The sequence below is a fragment of the Mixophyes fleayi genome, chromosome 4 (assembly GCF_038048845.1).
Source record: "Mixophyes fleayi isolate aMixFle1 chromosome 4, aMixFle1.hap1, whole genome shotgun sequence".
Lineage (NCBI taxonomy): Eukaryota > Metazoa > Chordata > Amphibia > Anura > Limnodynastidae > Mixophyes > Mixophyes fleayi.
In genome coordinates this window covers 110,754,748-110,767,929 of record NC_134405.1, presented here as the reverse complement: position 1 = coordinate 110,767,929, position 13,182 = coordinate 110,754,748, and the positions used below count along the sequence as shown (strand labels likewise).

General features: G+C 40.7%; 1 long non-coding RNA gene across 1 annotated transcript; it reads left to right on the top strand.

Moving 5' to 3' along the window:
- The first annotated feature begins 4,044 nt into the window (after positions 1-4,044).
- Positions 4,045-8,596, top strand: LOC142151910 (uncharacterized). The gene is made up of 2 exons (XR_012691265.1): positions 4,045-4,583; positions 5,300-8,596. It is a non-coding gene; the product is annotated as an uncharacterized LOC142151910 (long non-coding RNA).
- The last annotated feature ends 4,586 nt before the right edge of the window (positions 8,597-13,182 follow it).

The window sequence follows — 13,182 nt, the reverse complement described above, 5'->3', positions numbered from 1 at the left end:
CCCATACAGAAACTTCTTGGGGCCACTTCCATAGCTGCTGAAGGAAGAGTAGCCACACCAGGTTGGTGGCTTTTAGCGCACATAGGCAGGACATTCAGACCCTGATACTCTGCACCTGCTCCCGCAGGGGCCTTGCATATAGTTTATTGATTACTTTTTTCATATATATAAAAATGTCCAAAAAAATTCATGGAAGAAAGGGGAGGAGGGGGGTAAGAAAGACATTAAGTCCCAAAATTACAGCTCTAAAAACAGAGACTTCTCAAAGGCCACAGACACGAGAATGAAAACACCAGACCTTCAATTACCTCGGAGTACAGTATCAGCATGAAAGAATAGAAGGAGCCACAGGAGTTAAATGCATTTGTACCAGTAACTACTTCAACAACTTTACCCAGAATGCTTGTAAAATAAATATTACAAGACCTCAGAATGAAACACCAGTGTGAAAGTGAGATCCGAGCAATGGACATCAGAAACAGTTATCCTTGCATCTGATAACAGGGAGCGCTACGCTCAGTCTCCTACTTGTTTAGGTTAATAACCGTTGGTCTAGTGAGGACAGGAAGTTGGGCATTTCACACCGTTCTTCTGAAACCGTTGAGAGAAACAACGGGTTCTGTAGTAGCTGCGTCATTTATATGGGTCCTTACGATATATAACTATTATAAAATGACCGAAGGCACCAATTTAATGAGACCTGTTTCCTGACAGTGCCCACAACATAAGTTTACCATCTGCATATATGAATGTACAGAAAACAGTGTTAAGTACATTAATTGCATAAGTCTGTCATACTGCTGCAGCCATTAACAATTGTGAGTGCAGCCATTTGCATCTGTTACAAACTGTTCAAATAAAACCAACATCTTGTTTAAGTTTAAAATGTGTGTGTGGCTTAACATCCATACAGAACACTGCTGCTGACACCTTTACAACTGCAAAGGTTCTGCCAATATACTTATCCCAAATACTAGTGAAAACAAGCTTGGAGGAAAAATCAACATGAAGAGATGGTGGAGCCACAGACATTGAACAGTTGGCCTGACAACCGCTCCAACAACTTAATGTTAATAAAAGCATATAATAAATACTAAAGTCACTGACAAAAGTCATGTCACACACCAGGCTCTCAGGTTCTGTCACTTACTTCTTCACTGCCTGTTAAATATGATTTTTTGTTAAGGCCTCATAAGGCCTTTGTTCAGCCATTTTATTGTAACTTGTATAGAAATATTATTTGCTAGAAGAGATTATTCATTTTTCTGTTAACTTGCAGTTTTGCAATATGTGAGCCTATGGCCTTGAAGTTGAACTAATAGAGAACACCTGAAGAATGTAACCAGTTATGAAAACAATAATGAGCTTCATATCCAGCTGGTAGTATGGGAGCTGTATCCATGGTGTTGCACATAGCATATCTCCAACTCCCCTTGAGATAAGAAATAATAGGCTCATCTGTCCTTAGAAGGGGGAGAAAAGTAAACACCTCAAGAATACGTGAGAAAGTTAATCAGTAGCGCTTCTCATAAACTAGTGGTATAAACTATTGTATGCATATGACGTAGGATTCATTTATTCAGTAGCCTATAAAAACCTGTATCTTTGTATCAATAAACTAGAGAATATTCCTTGCATACAGAACTTGGTCTGTGTCAATTCTCTCCAGCTGATTGAAGCGCTTCCAGATATACTTGACACCACAGGCTGACTTGGGTCAGAATTTTAGATTTAACAACTTGGAGGTCGCCACAGAGATTCGCTGTCCAGCAGGCTACAAGACAGACAACGGAGGTTTCCCAGCACATTGAACCCCAACATCCGCGGTCAGTAGATTTCTACTCGTTGGTCTTCCTAGTCTGGGTCACCTCATGTCTGTCTGAGGCACCTGACACGCGAATTTGTGAGTCTCAAGTATCATCTGATTAATATAATACAGTATTAACCCAATTTGTTTACTGTAATTGTATTGTTGATTAGATTTTTGAAAGATGATTGAATTTTGAGTGCATGTGTTTGTACCTATGTATGATGTATAAAGCATAAAAGTCACATAAGACATTGATCAAAGAAGCATGTAATGGAATAGAGGGATTTAGAGAGTTATTGTTTTGAACATTGAGTGAACATTTTAGACACCATCCCCAGAGGTATATCAAAGAAGGGAGATTCTGTAATCTGCCCAAATTGTGTAAGAGAGATTTCCAAAAGACCTTCGTCCCAGATACTGTCAAAGAAGCTATTTAGCACGGACATCCAGTACAAGGAGTCCACAGAACGGGACGTCCAGTGCAAGGACAACCCACAGAAACTAGATAAGAGTCCCGATTTGGACTCAACAGAATACTGTCAATACGAGTAATATAGATAGTAAACAAATGACAGCAGCTCCCTCATAGATATGATGCACAAAGACTAAAGGAAATGGGGGAGTAGAAGGTCTGCAGGGAATTTTTTAACAAAGCGGGCATAGCCAAAGATATGTGTGGATGGAGAAACAAAGGTGTTGCAAGTGGTAATGTGACAAGAACAAAGGGGTATTGAGATCAAACCCCAAGAGATTGTTTGAGGTGGCACAGGAAAGTTAAGAGATCTGAAAAGTCGAAATATATGTGGATATGCTAAATGCATCGGAAGCTGAATAATGAATCAAGTAGGTTGTATATTATAAATGTATGTTTGATCCTGTGCAGCTGAATAAGTGAAATGTGCCCCTCCCTTATTCTGTGTAAATGATTTCAGTGTGTTGAGATAAGAAGCACACTGTTTTTTTTTGTTTTTTGACAATGTATGTAAAATTAAAAAAATGTGTCCGGAGTGCTGATTGATGATAACATGTTGAAGCTAACTTGTATTTAGTGTAATGCTGGGACTTGTAGTTCCACAGCAGTAGGCTGGAAGATGTCAGTTAAGTTTTCTTTCTCTGTATGTGAGTTTTGTCTCCGTCTTACTGCGTGTGAGAGAGATCCGTGATAATTCACATTGTTTGTTCTCTGTCTTAGTGCTCTATAAGGGAGATGTTTGATTTACTTTAAATCACAATGTTTGTCTGTCTTGTCCGTTTTTTACAAGAGACATGTTTCAAGGTTGAAAAAGTTGTACATTCATTGCTTAATGATAAGCTTTTAAAAAGATACAAAAGAAGTTTTAAAATGTTTGGTCCGATTGCACGGACAAGATTGTAAATAATGTACATTATCACTATAAGTACTAGTGTCAGAACAAAGCTGGCTGGGATCCAACAAGCCGTTTCTGTATTTGAACAAAATAATTTTGTTTCTGAAGTTCAGAAATATAGCTTTCTCTTTAATGAAGTTGAGAATTGTGGGAGTGAGCTTACATGCTGTTTTTATCTGTGTTAAAATGGCGCTGATGAATGTTCTCAGAAATCAGGAGGGTTTGTTATGCCTTTAAAGAAATGTTACGAGATAAAATGTCGTCTGTGAGCGAGACTTAAGTGAATATATTTTTACTTTGAACACGAAAATCACAGAATCTAGAAATATGTGTGAATATTTGGTCACGGGAGAGAGATTTTGTTGAGAAAATGTTGAATGATTTACAGACACAATGTATTGTGTCTAACGAGAGTACTCTGATTTATGAGACAGTGCTGCTTTTAAAATGGTTGAATACTTGGAACCAAGATTCCAGATTGAATGTTTCTAAACCCGGAAATTTAATTAGTGTCATTTAAAAGGGCTGTACTAAGAGATGATAAGAAAGGAGTGGCTTTGAACACTCGCCCAGGTCTCGTCACTTTGACATTCTCTATTTGTGAAATTAGGGACTGCCCCTTTGAGGAAATCAAGGCATGGAACGCATAGCGTCACAGTTAAGCTTTTAGCAGCTGTTCACTGGTTACCTGATAACAGTATACACGCATGTTACAGTTACAGTAATTCCTAGTAAATAAATGTTAATCTCTATGCAAAAGTTTTTTTATTCACAGGTCTCCAGCTGCAAAGACCCATTAGGCAATCCAGATTGCATTGATTTAACTTCCAATGCACCATCTTTGCACCACAACAAACATAAGTATAAACTAATGAAGGATTTAAATAACGTAAACTCTTCTGAGTAATGATTACCTTGTTTTGGAAGAGATATTAGAGTTTATGTGCTATTCACATAGCAAATGCATGAACTAGGTGGTTTTTCTGTATGTGCAGAAAGCAAAAGGTTTTTATTTGTATCCTCATTACAGTTTTGAGTAAATCAGTGTTTGTAAAGACATTTACTGCCCTTATTTACTGTGCTATAATTGTCATATACTGTAAATAATTCTTTTTATTGTGGGTATGGTAATGCATTGATGGGAATTCTATATTTTTACAGAAATGAAAAAGATTTAAGACTTTAAGAGCAATTGTATGTGCTCCTGCATTAGCACTTCTGGATCATAGCAAGCCATTTATACTCTCCTCTGAGCAGAACCAAATGTTTAACCAATTTTAAGCTGAAATAACTTCAGCGCCAGCACTGGCTTTGCCAGATTATGACAAGCCTTTCACATTATTTTGTTATGAAGTCAGTGCACATGTACAAGGAGTACTGACACAAATACATGGTCGCAAGCTAAGGTCACTTGCATACTACTCTGCTTTAGTGCTTGAAAAGAGTATAGATATTGTGCTAGGACACCCAGTTACCTTAACGGTATCGTACGTTGTGACAGAAACCAAGCACAAGCAAAACATTTGTTACCGGCCAGATTTACTAAGTATGAAGATATACAGCACAAAGGACATTCCCTCCTATTGTGAAATGAGTGACATATAACACTTGCCGAGCGCACTGTGTATTTTCTTCCTCCCTTTCCTTTTTTATTAGAAGAAAAAAAAAAAAAAAAAAAGGAAGCACAAGAGGCCCCAGAGCCTCTCATGTTCACAGATATATGTTAAGACCTTCAGACAAGGGGAATCTGAGTAAACTGTATTTTAAGTTTTTTAAAGGTCCAAGGGAGACCAGAGAGGGGAGTTCATTGATATTAGCAGGAGGAATATAGATTGCACGTTATTTTCCTTTGCTGTGCGCTGTAGATGTGTACTAGACTAGAAAGGAAAGCCAAGTTTGGAAGAACCAGACTCAGGCCCATAGTAATGTATAGATCATTATACATAATTAGAAAATTCTAATATGAAAGTTTAACCCAACCAAATAAAGAAAAGAGCAACCCATGACTACAGGGGTTTACACCCAATGCAGGAATGTGTTTGTGAGTATTGTGGCCCAACACATTATTATATACACTAATAGAACTGATGATGTGGCTTATTAACAGGTTATTTAAGCTAAGTGTTTCTCTTCCAGAAGAATTAAAGTTACCACATCTGTCTTAACCGTTGTACTGTACACTCCATCTAATGAGTGTAAACTTTGTGGAACTCAGAAACCAAGAACCTTTTCCTTGGATTCCACATGCTCCTTACTGAAGCCTATCCTAATGAAGTAGCACTGCTTACTCCCAGTAACGTTACACTTAAGCAGTGCACAATGTTGAATCCTGCTGCCTTATTGCAGCAAGTTTCAAAAGATGGGAGAAGTACCTGTATATATTGGGGTTACCCTAGGGATTTGGGGGAATTCCATTCCAGCTTGAACAGAAAGAAAGGAAAAAAAAAAATGCAAACAAAATTTTTCTGAACATGATTGCATAGAACTAATGAAACAAGAATCTCTGGTTTTATCTCACATTAAAGATAAACCATTACCAGATGCAGACATCACTCTTTTTGTAGATGGTTCACACTATCACATAGATCCTGTCCCGTATACAGGGTGTGCTGTAACCACACACACAGAAATAGTGATTCAACAGACTCTACCGAGTCACATGTCAGCACAAGAAGCTGAACTAAAGGCCCTGACACTTGCATGCATATATGCAAAAGGACAAAGAGTAAATATTTACACTGATTCAAGTTATGCATTTGTAATTGCGCATGATTATGGCCCTGTATGGAAAAGTAGGGACCTTATGGGTTCAGCAAGCAAACCAGTCAATATGATGAACATACCAGGGCATTGTTCACTGTATTCCAGCTGTCCTCCAAACAGTGATGAAGATGAAGACACACACAGAGATACTACCCCCGAAGCTAAGTGAAATAGACCAGGCCGCACGAGAAGCCGCCATAGCCCCAGTACCCCAAGGGGAGTCTATTTACATGGTGACCCCCTGACCCCTGTTTGACCAGAGCACACTCCAACTTATGGAAAGACAAGCAACAGAAAATAAGAAAAAGACTTGGGCAATACATGGAGCACTAGAAGTGCAAGGAGTGGTGTAAAGGTCAGCGTTTGTGTCTGCCAAAAGTAGTTTATCCCATTATGGCCAATATAGCACACGAGAAAGTGCATCTGGGAAAAGATGCTATGGTTGTACTCACTAGCAGCTTATGGATAGTACCAGGGTTCGCCCAAGCAGCACAGTCGTTAGTGGCAGAATGCCTAGTCTGTGCACAAAGTAACCCGAGTAAGTCTGTCCTATGGAAAAGCACACCCCAGACATAATATCCCTATAAGAGGATACAGATAGACTTTATAACTTCCCAAATGCTCGGGCTTTGAGAATGTGCTTGTCTGTGTCAACTTCTTTAGTCACTGGCTGGAGACATGGCTGTATAGAAAAGCAAATGCTAAAGCATTAGCCAAGAAAATTGCGAATGAGGTAATCTGATGATATGGTGTACCAGAGGTCATTGTAAGTGACAGAGGGATACACTTTACGGGGCAAGGATTCCAGAAACTATCACACCCCCTACAGATCCCAAAGTTCAGGATGTATGGAGCGCCTTAATGGTACACTGAAATTGAAAATGCAGAAAATAATGGCTGAAACAGGTCTGCCATGGATCTCATGTTTACCTGCACTCAGTAAAAAATACTGCTAGGAAAGACACAGGTTTAACACCATATGAGATATTGTTTGGCACAGCAAACAGAACAGGCTGTTATTTTCCATAGCAACTACACCATGTATATAGTGATTTGTTGAATTATGTTGCCTTATTATAGAAACAACTAACTGAAATACATGGTCAAATATTCTCCTCCATTGCAAACCCTAATTTTGATACAGGTACCCATAAACTGCACCCTGGGGGGCTGGGTGGTCGTGAGAAAGCACATCAGGAGAAGTCTTAAACCCAGATACAAGGGTCCTTATCAAGTCCTGTTGACGACTCCCATGGCAGTGAAAGTACAGGAAAGAGACACCTGGATTCACGCATAACACTGCAAAGTCTTCAAATCAGGGGAGTCTTGTTCTGATAAATAGAAATGACTGTCTCATTGTATTGATATGTCTTGCCAGAATAATTGTGACTGAAGTAGGGATTAAGGCCTCCCTAACCCAGTATGAAACAGACAGTTAAGTGACATATTGCCTATGCCACTGTGAGAAACATATGGGAAGGAGTGCTCAACAATTTGCACTCATAGTAGAGTAAACTCTGAAAATGTCTTTGTGCAGATGCATAACCTCATTGGTAAAGTTGTCAGTAATGATTCATGTTGGATATTGGAAATATTGGCATTAGTAGCAAATGGTTTAGCAATCCTGTTGATCGTATAGGTGATAATGAAACTAAATATATGGCTGATTAAGAAGTTACTGACACTTGATTGTTGTCTCTCCAAAAAGGGAACCACTGAAAATCCCGAACCTCTGATGATCACAGAAATTACTTCTGAAACCTGACCAGACTATGAGTGTCATGAATTATTTGGACTAGTAAAGCCAAAGAACTGCAGAGTTTGCAACAAGAAACTACTAAAGATTGAACAAAGGACATGCAAGGCCTGCAGAACTACTATAGACTCATTAACTATCTTTTAAGAAACCATCTTTTAAGAAACCATCTTCTAAGAAACCATCTTTTCTAGACATGGACATTTGCCAAAATGCATCTCCTCATAAATCAAGTTAGGACAGGGAGGATCACAGGCTTATTAGTGGGGGATGAGTTGACAGATTCCTAAGGGGACCAACTCTATGCATGTGGCCTCCTACATGTGTATAAGTACCTGCTTATTAAGAATGTGGTTCTATAGATAGGATTAGGTAGGTAGGAGGAGAAAGGGTCGAAAATTGAATAAAAGATGGGAAATGTTAAATATGATTTTTTGTTAAGGCCTCATAAGGCCTTTGTTCAGCCATTTTATTGTAACTTGTATAGAAATATTATTTGCTAGAAGAGATTATTCATTTTTCTGTTAACTTGCAGTTTTGCAATATGTGAGCCTATGGCCTTGAAGTTGAACTAATAGAGAACACCTGAAGAATGTAACCAGTTATGAAAACAATAATGAGCTTCATATCCAGCTGGTAGTATGGGAGCTGTATCCATGGTGTTGCACATAGCATATCTCCAACTCCCCTTGAGATAAGAAATAATAGGCTCATCTGTCCTTAGAAGGGGGAGAAAAGTAAACACCTCAAGAATACGTGAGAAAGTTAATCAGTAGCGCTTCTCATAAACTAGTGGTATAAACTATTGTATGCATATGACGTAGGATTCATTTATTCAGTAGCCTATAAAAACCTGTATCTTTGTATCAATAAACTAGAGAATATTCCTTGCATACAGAACTTGGTCTGTGTCAATTCTCTCCAGCTGATTGAAGCGCTTCCAGATATACTTGACACCACAGGCTGACTTGGGTCAGAATTTTAGATTTAACACTGCCTTTCCAAGTTGTCCCTGCAGCCCTCAGGCTCTGCTGGTTTTAGACCTGTCTATAAGATGCTGTCCAGTCTGTCTCCACTCCAGAGATCCATCTAGAATCAGAGTATGGATGCAGCCATCTTGGATTTTGTCACATGATTCCTCTCAGCCAATCATTTTATAAAAGCCTCCATTCCAGATTCCCTCCAAATCCAGTTCATGGGAGATGCCATCTTGGATATAGTCACCTGATCCATCTCAGCAACTCAGTGCGCTGCTTCTGCCCAGCTGACTGCAGTCTCCAATCAGGAATCTACAACAACTTTAAAAGGACTTCCTGGAGCCTTTACCTGTTTGCAGTGCAACATTGTATTTCAGATACCAGCATGGGTTCCAGCAGTCTTACTATTAATCCAGCCAGCTCAGACAGTGCAATCTGATTCCATCCATTCTGGTTCCGTTCCGGTTACAGTGATCCACTTCTAGCATTCTGGTTCCAGTGATCCACTTCTAGCATTCTGGTTCCAGTCCGGTTCCAGTGATCCACTTCCAGCATTCTGGTTCTATCTGTTCCGATTCCAGTCTGGTTCCAGTGATCCACTTCCAGCATTCCGGTTACAGAATTCTGGTTACAGTGATCCACTTTCAGCATTCTGGTTACAGTGATCTTCTTCCAGCATTCTGGTTACAGCATTCTGGTTCCAGTGATCCACTTTCAGCATTCCGGTTACAGAATTCTGGTTACAGTGATCCACTTTCAGCATTCTGGTTACAGTGATCTTCTTCCAGCATTCTGGTTACAGCATTCTGGTTCCAGTGATCCACTTCCAGCATTCCGGTTACAGAATTCTGGTTACAGCGATCCACTTTCAGCATTTTGGTTACAGCATTCTGGTTCCAGTGATCCACTTCCAGCATTCCGGTTACAGAATTCTGGTTACAATGATCCACTTTCAGCATTCCAGTTACAGTGAACTTATTCCAGAATTCTGGTTCCAGTCCGGTTACAGTGATCCATTTCCAGCATTTCGATTCCAGCATTCTGGTTCCAGTTTGGTCCAGCAGTCCAGGTCCTGTTTGCTCCCCTCTGCTAGTGTAATCACCATCGGCATCAGTCCATTCACTACATGCAGAGGAACATTATAAGGCCACCCAGCTTTGTCCACGTAGTTACCAGTCCAGCTCCAGAGACACAACCCAATCCGAACCCAATCCGAGTACAGTCAGATCCTCAGGTGTGACAAGTTAAAAATAAAATCAGCATACTCAAGCAATAGAACTAAATAAAAAAGTATCAGTTATAGAAAGTTCATACCAATGTTATTACTAGAACAAATAATATTAGTAATAATAAAGTACAAGAATGCAGTTAGAAGTTAATAGAGCATATGACCCTTAAATGGTGCATGATGGAGCATATAATAAATACTTAAGTACAAACTGAAGTAACCCTCGTTTCTAAATGGCAGCACTTAATCAATTGATATAGTTTTTTAGATCCAGGAGACAATGTTCTGCTTTTGCAAAGTAACAAGCTACTGGTGGAACTGATGTATTCAATACCATGCCAGTGCCTTGCAGAGTTTTCTTGATGAAGGATTAATGTACTGAAATACTTTCCTTAAACATATGTGTTGCTTTGCCCACATAGACCTGACATATACAATAAAATTACTTTCACAAATCAAATGTTAATGAATCTGAATGTATAAGTCACATCCTTTGTAAGTATAGTCCTTTCAAATGACAAAGAAACATCAGTTTGTACAAGTACCATAACTATATATTTCAATGTGTGGGGTAAGCCAGTTAACATTAATTTTGGGCAATAGTATATCAGCGCGAACAAGTTTGTCCTTCAAATTCGGACCCAGTTGCATGAATAAACTGGAGGATCCTTTAATTCATAAGATAGAACGGGGTTGCTGATAATAATATAACAGTATTTAAGAACATTCCATTTCATGAGTCCAGAGCCCTAGGTCTGGCCTTTAACCATCAATGCCCAAGTCAGTATTAACCATTAACATCCCAAAGAATTCACAGCAAACACACCAATGTACAACGTTAAATATATAGCAGTAAGTCAGTTCAAGCCAACACTGGATTGCGATGGATCAAGAAAAGAAGTTAGTAGGTTAGTATATCTTACCCTACACTACATAAAAAAGAGACATTGCTATTTCTTATAAATATTAAAGGGACCAATATGTAATTTATTTATTTCTATGGAGGGTCATTATTTATTTCTAAAGGGGCCACTATTACATTATTTATGTATATCAGGGGAACTACTTCATTATTTATTTATGGAGGTAGATAGCTCATTATCAAGAGGGTACTATTTGATTAGTTAAGAATCACGGGTCCCAATTCATAACATAGGCCGAGTTCAGTAACAGCGTGTTCAGGCCTATGCGTCTGCACAGACCAGCACGGAGACACATATACACCTGACTGGACTGTGTCACTTACACCTGCTAGTATTCTAGTGACCCATCAGAAATAAAAGAGCATTCCTGTGACCTATATACAATACAAAGGGCATTCTAGCTACCAGTATACAATACAGAGTGCATATCAGTGACCGCTATACATTAGAGACCCCAAATCTTTGATAATTATACAATACAGACCCCCAAATCTCTGGCTGCTCTATAATGTAGAACCACACATTTCTAGTGTCAAATCTTTAGTGGCTATGCAATGTAGCCTTCAAATCTCTCATCTAAATCTCTGTACAAAGTGACAAGAAATGATTGCATGCAATCATTGTTGGTTGCTTCCTTTCCCTTCTCTGTGGGAAGTGTAGGGAGGTAGCTAGATAATCACAACTTCTGGAACACTGATTGTTGACCAAAGCCAACTATCTCCTAATCAAAAATTCTGACTGGTGAAGAGTCCAAAAGAGTGGTCTAGTTTTTATTGTCAGCACAGGAGAGGGGAGGTACACCGCGGCCTCTGTATTTCCTGTGTACCAGCCATCAAGGCAACAGTGACTGGGAGGAAGGGCTTTTCTGATCCTAGGCCAACCAGAGAGATCCTTTGGTTTTCCTGTGGGCCAGCTCAACAGTGGGGCCAGTGACCAGAGATAATACATATTAATTGCTGACACTGAGTGACTGCTGATGGTGTTTCCACTAACAATGGCAACCATAGCAGCAGCACTGGCACTAATGAAATATATGCTGGTTCAAGAGCTTCAGCATGAGCCAGTTTTGCTTGTCTTTTTCACCCCGTAATCACTAGCTCCCAACATACAAATAAATAAACTATACTGGGAGTTGTGTAATGCATCCTCGCCCCTGGTAATAGCAGGCGTGGTCACCGGGGGGATGTCCCTGAACAGAAAGGCAAGTGCCTCATTCTGCGAGGCAGGGAACGGTGACGCAGGTGGTCACATCACCAGGTAGGCTTCCACACACAATGGCGTGAGCACGTGAAGAGGGAGAGAGTAGAGGGGGGCCGCTGCAGAGGCAGCTGGCTAGCAGAGCTGAAATGAGTTAGGGGGGAGGTTCTCGCTGTAAGAGAGTGCACATTAAAAGGCCCCCATAATGTTCGGGGCTGTCACTGCAACTAGGTAGTCGACTACTTTGGAGGAAAGCAGTCCCCACAGTGAAAAGTAGATGGCGCCCTGTGGTTTGTAACTGTGACTCAAGTCAAACAGAGTGTCACACGGCGGTCCTTCGGCTTCTATAACCGAGGACCGACACGCTCACCTGTCTCTCACTGATTCCATGCTCCGACTGCTGGCGTCCTATCTCCAGCTCTGCACATGCGCGGTCTCTATCTTTTATGTCCTCTGCATGCACTCTATTGGTTGACCATTCTGACTCTAAACTTCAGAAGGCACTTCCCCCTTCTCCTCAGTGCCTGTTGATCGTGTTACCTGCCTGGTTATAGACTTATCGTCTTGCTCCCTGTGTGTTCCACCTGTGCTCCACCTGTCTCCGATGTGCCACTGGCAAAGAGCTTACGCTCCATCTGTCTCCCCTGTGCCGCTGGCTAAAAACTTACGCTCCACCTGTCTCCGCTGTGCTGCTGGCTAAAGAGCTTACGCTCCATCTGTCTATACTGTGCCACTGGCTAAAAAGCTTACACTCCACCTGTCTCCGCTGTGCCGCTGGCTAAAGAGCTTGCGCTCCATCTGTCTCTACTGTGCCGCTGGCTAAAGAGCTTATGCTCCACCTGTCTCCACTGTGCCACTGGCTAAGAGCTTACTGTCTCCGCTGTGTCGCTGGCTAAAGAGCTTACGCTCCACCTGTCTCCGTTGTGCCGCTGGCTAAAGAGCTTATGCTCCATCTGTCTCCACTGTGCCGCTGGCTAACGAGCTTACGTTCCACCTGTCTCCGCTGTGCCGCTGGCTAAAGAGCTTACGGCCCTCCTGTCATCGCTGTGCTACTTACTAAAGAGCTTATGCTCCACTTGTCTCCGCTGTGTCGCTGGCTAGAGAGCTCACGCTCCATCCGTATTTCCTGTGCCGCAGGCTGAAGAGCTTATATTCCATGAC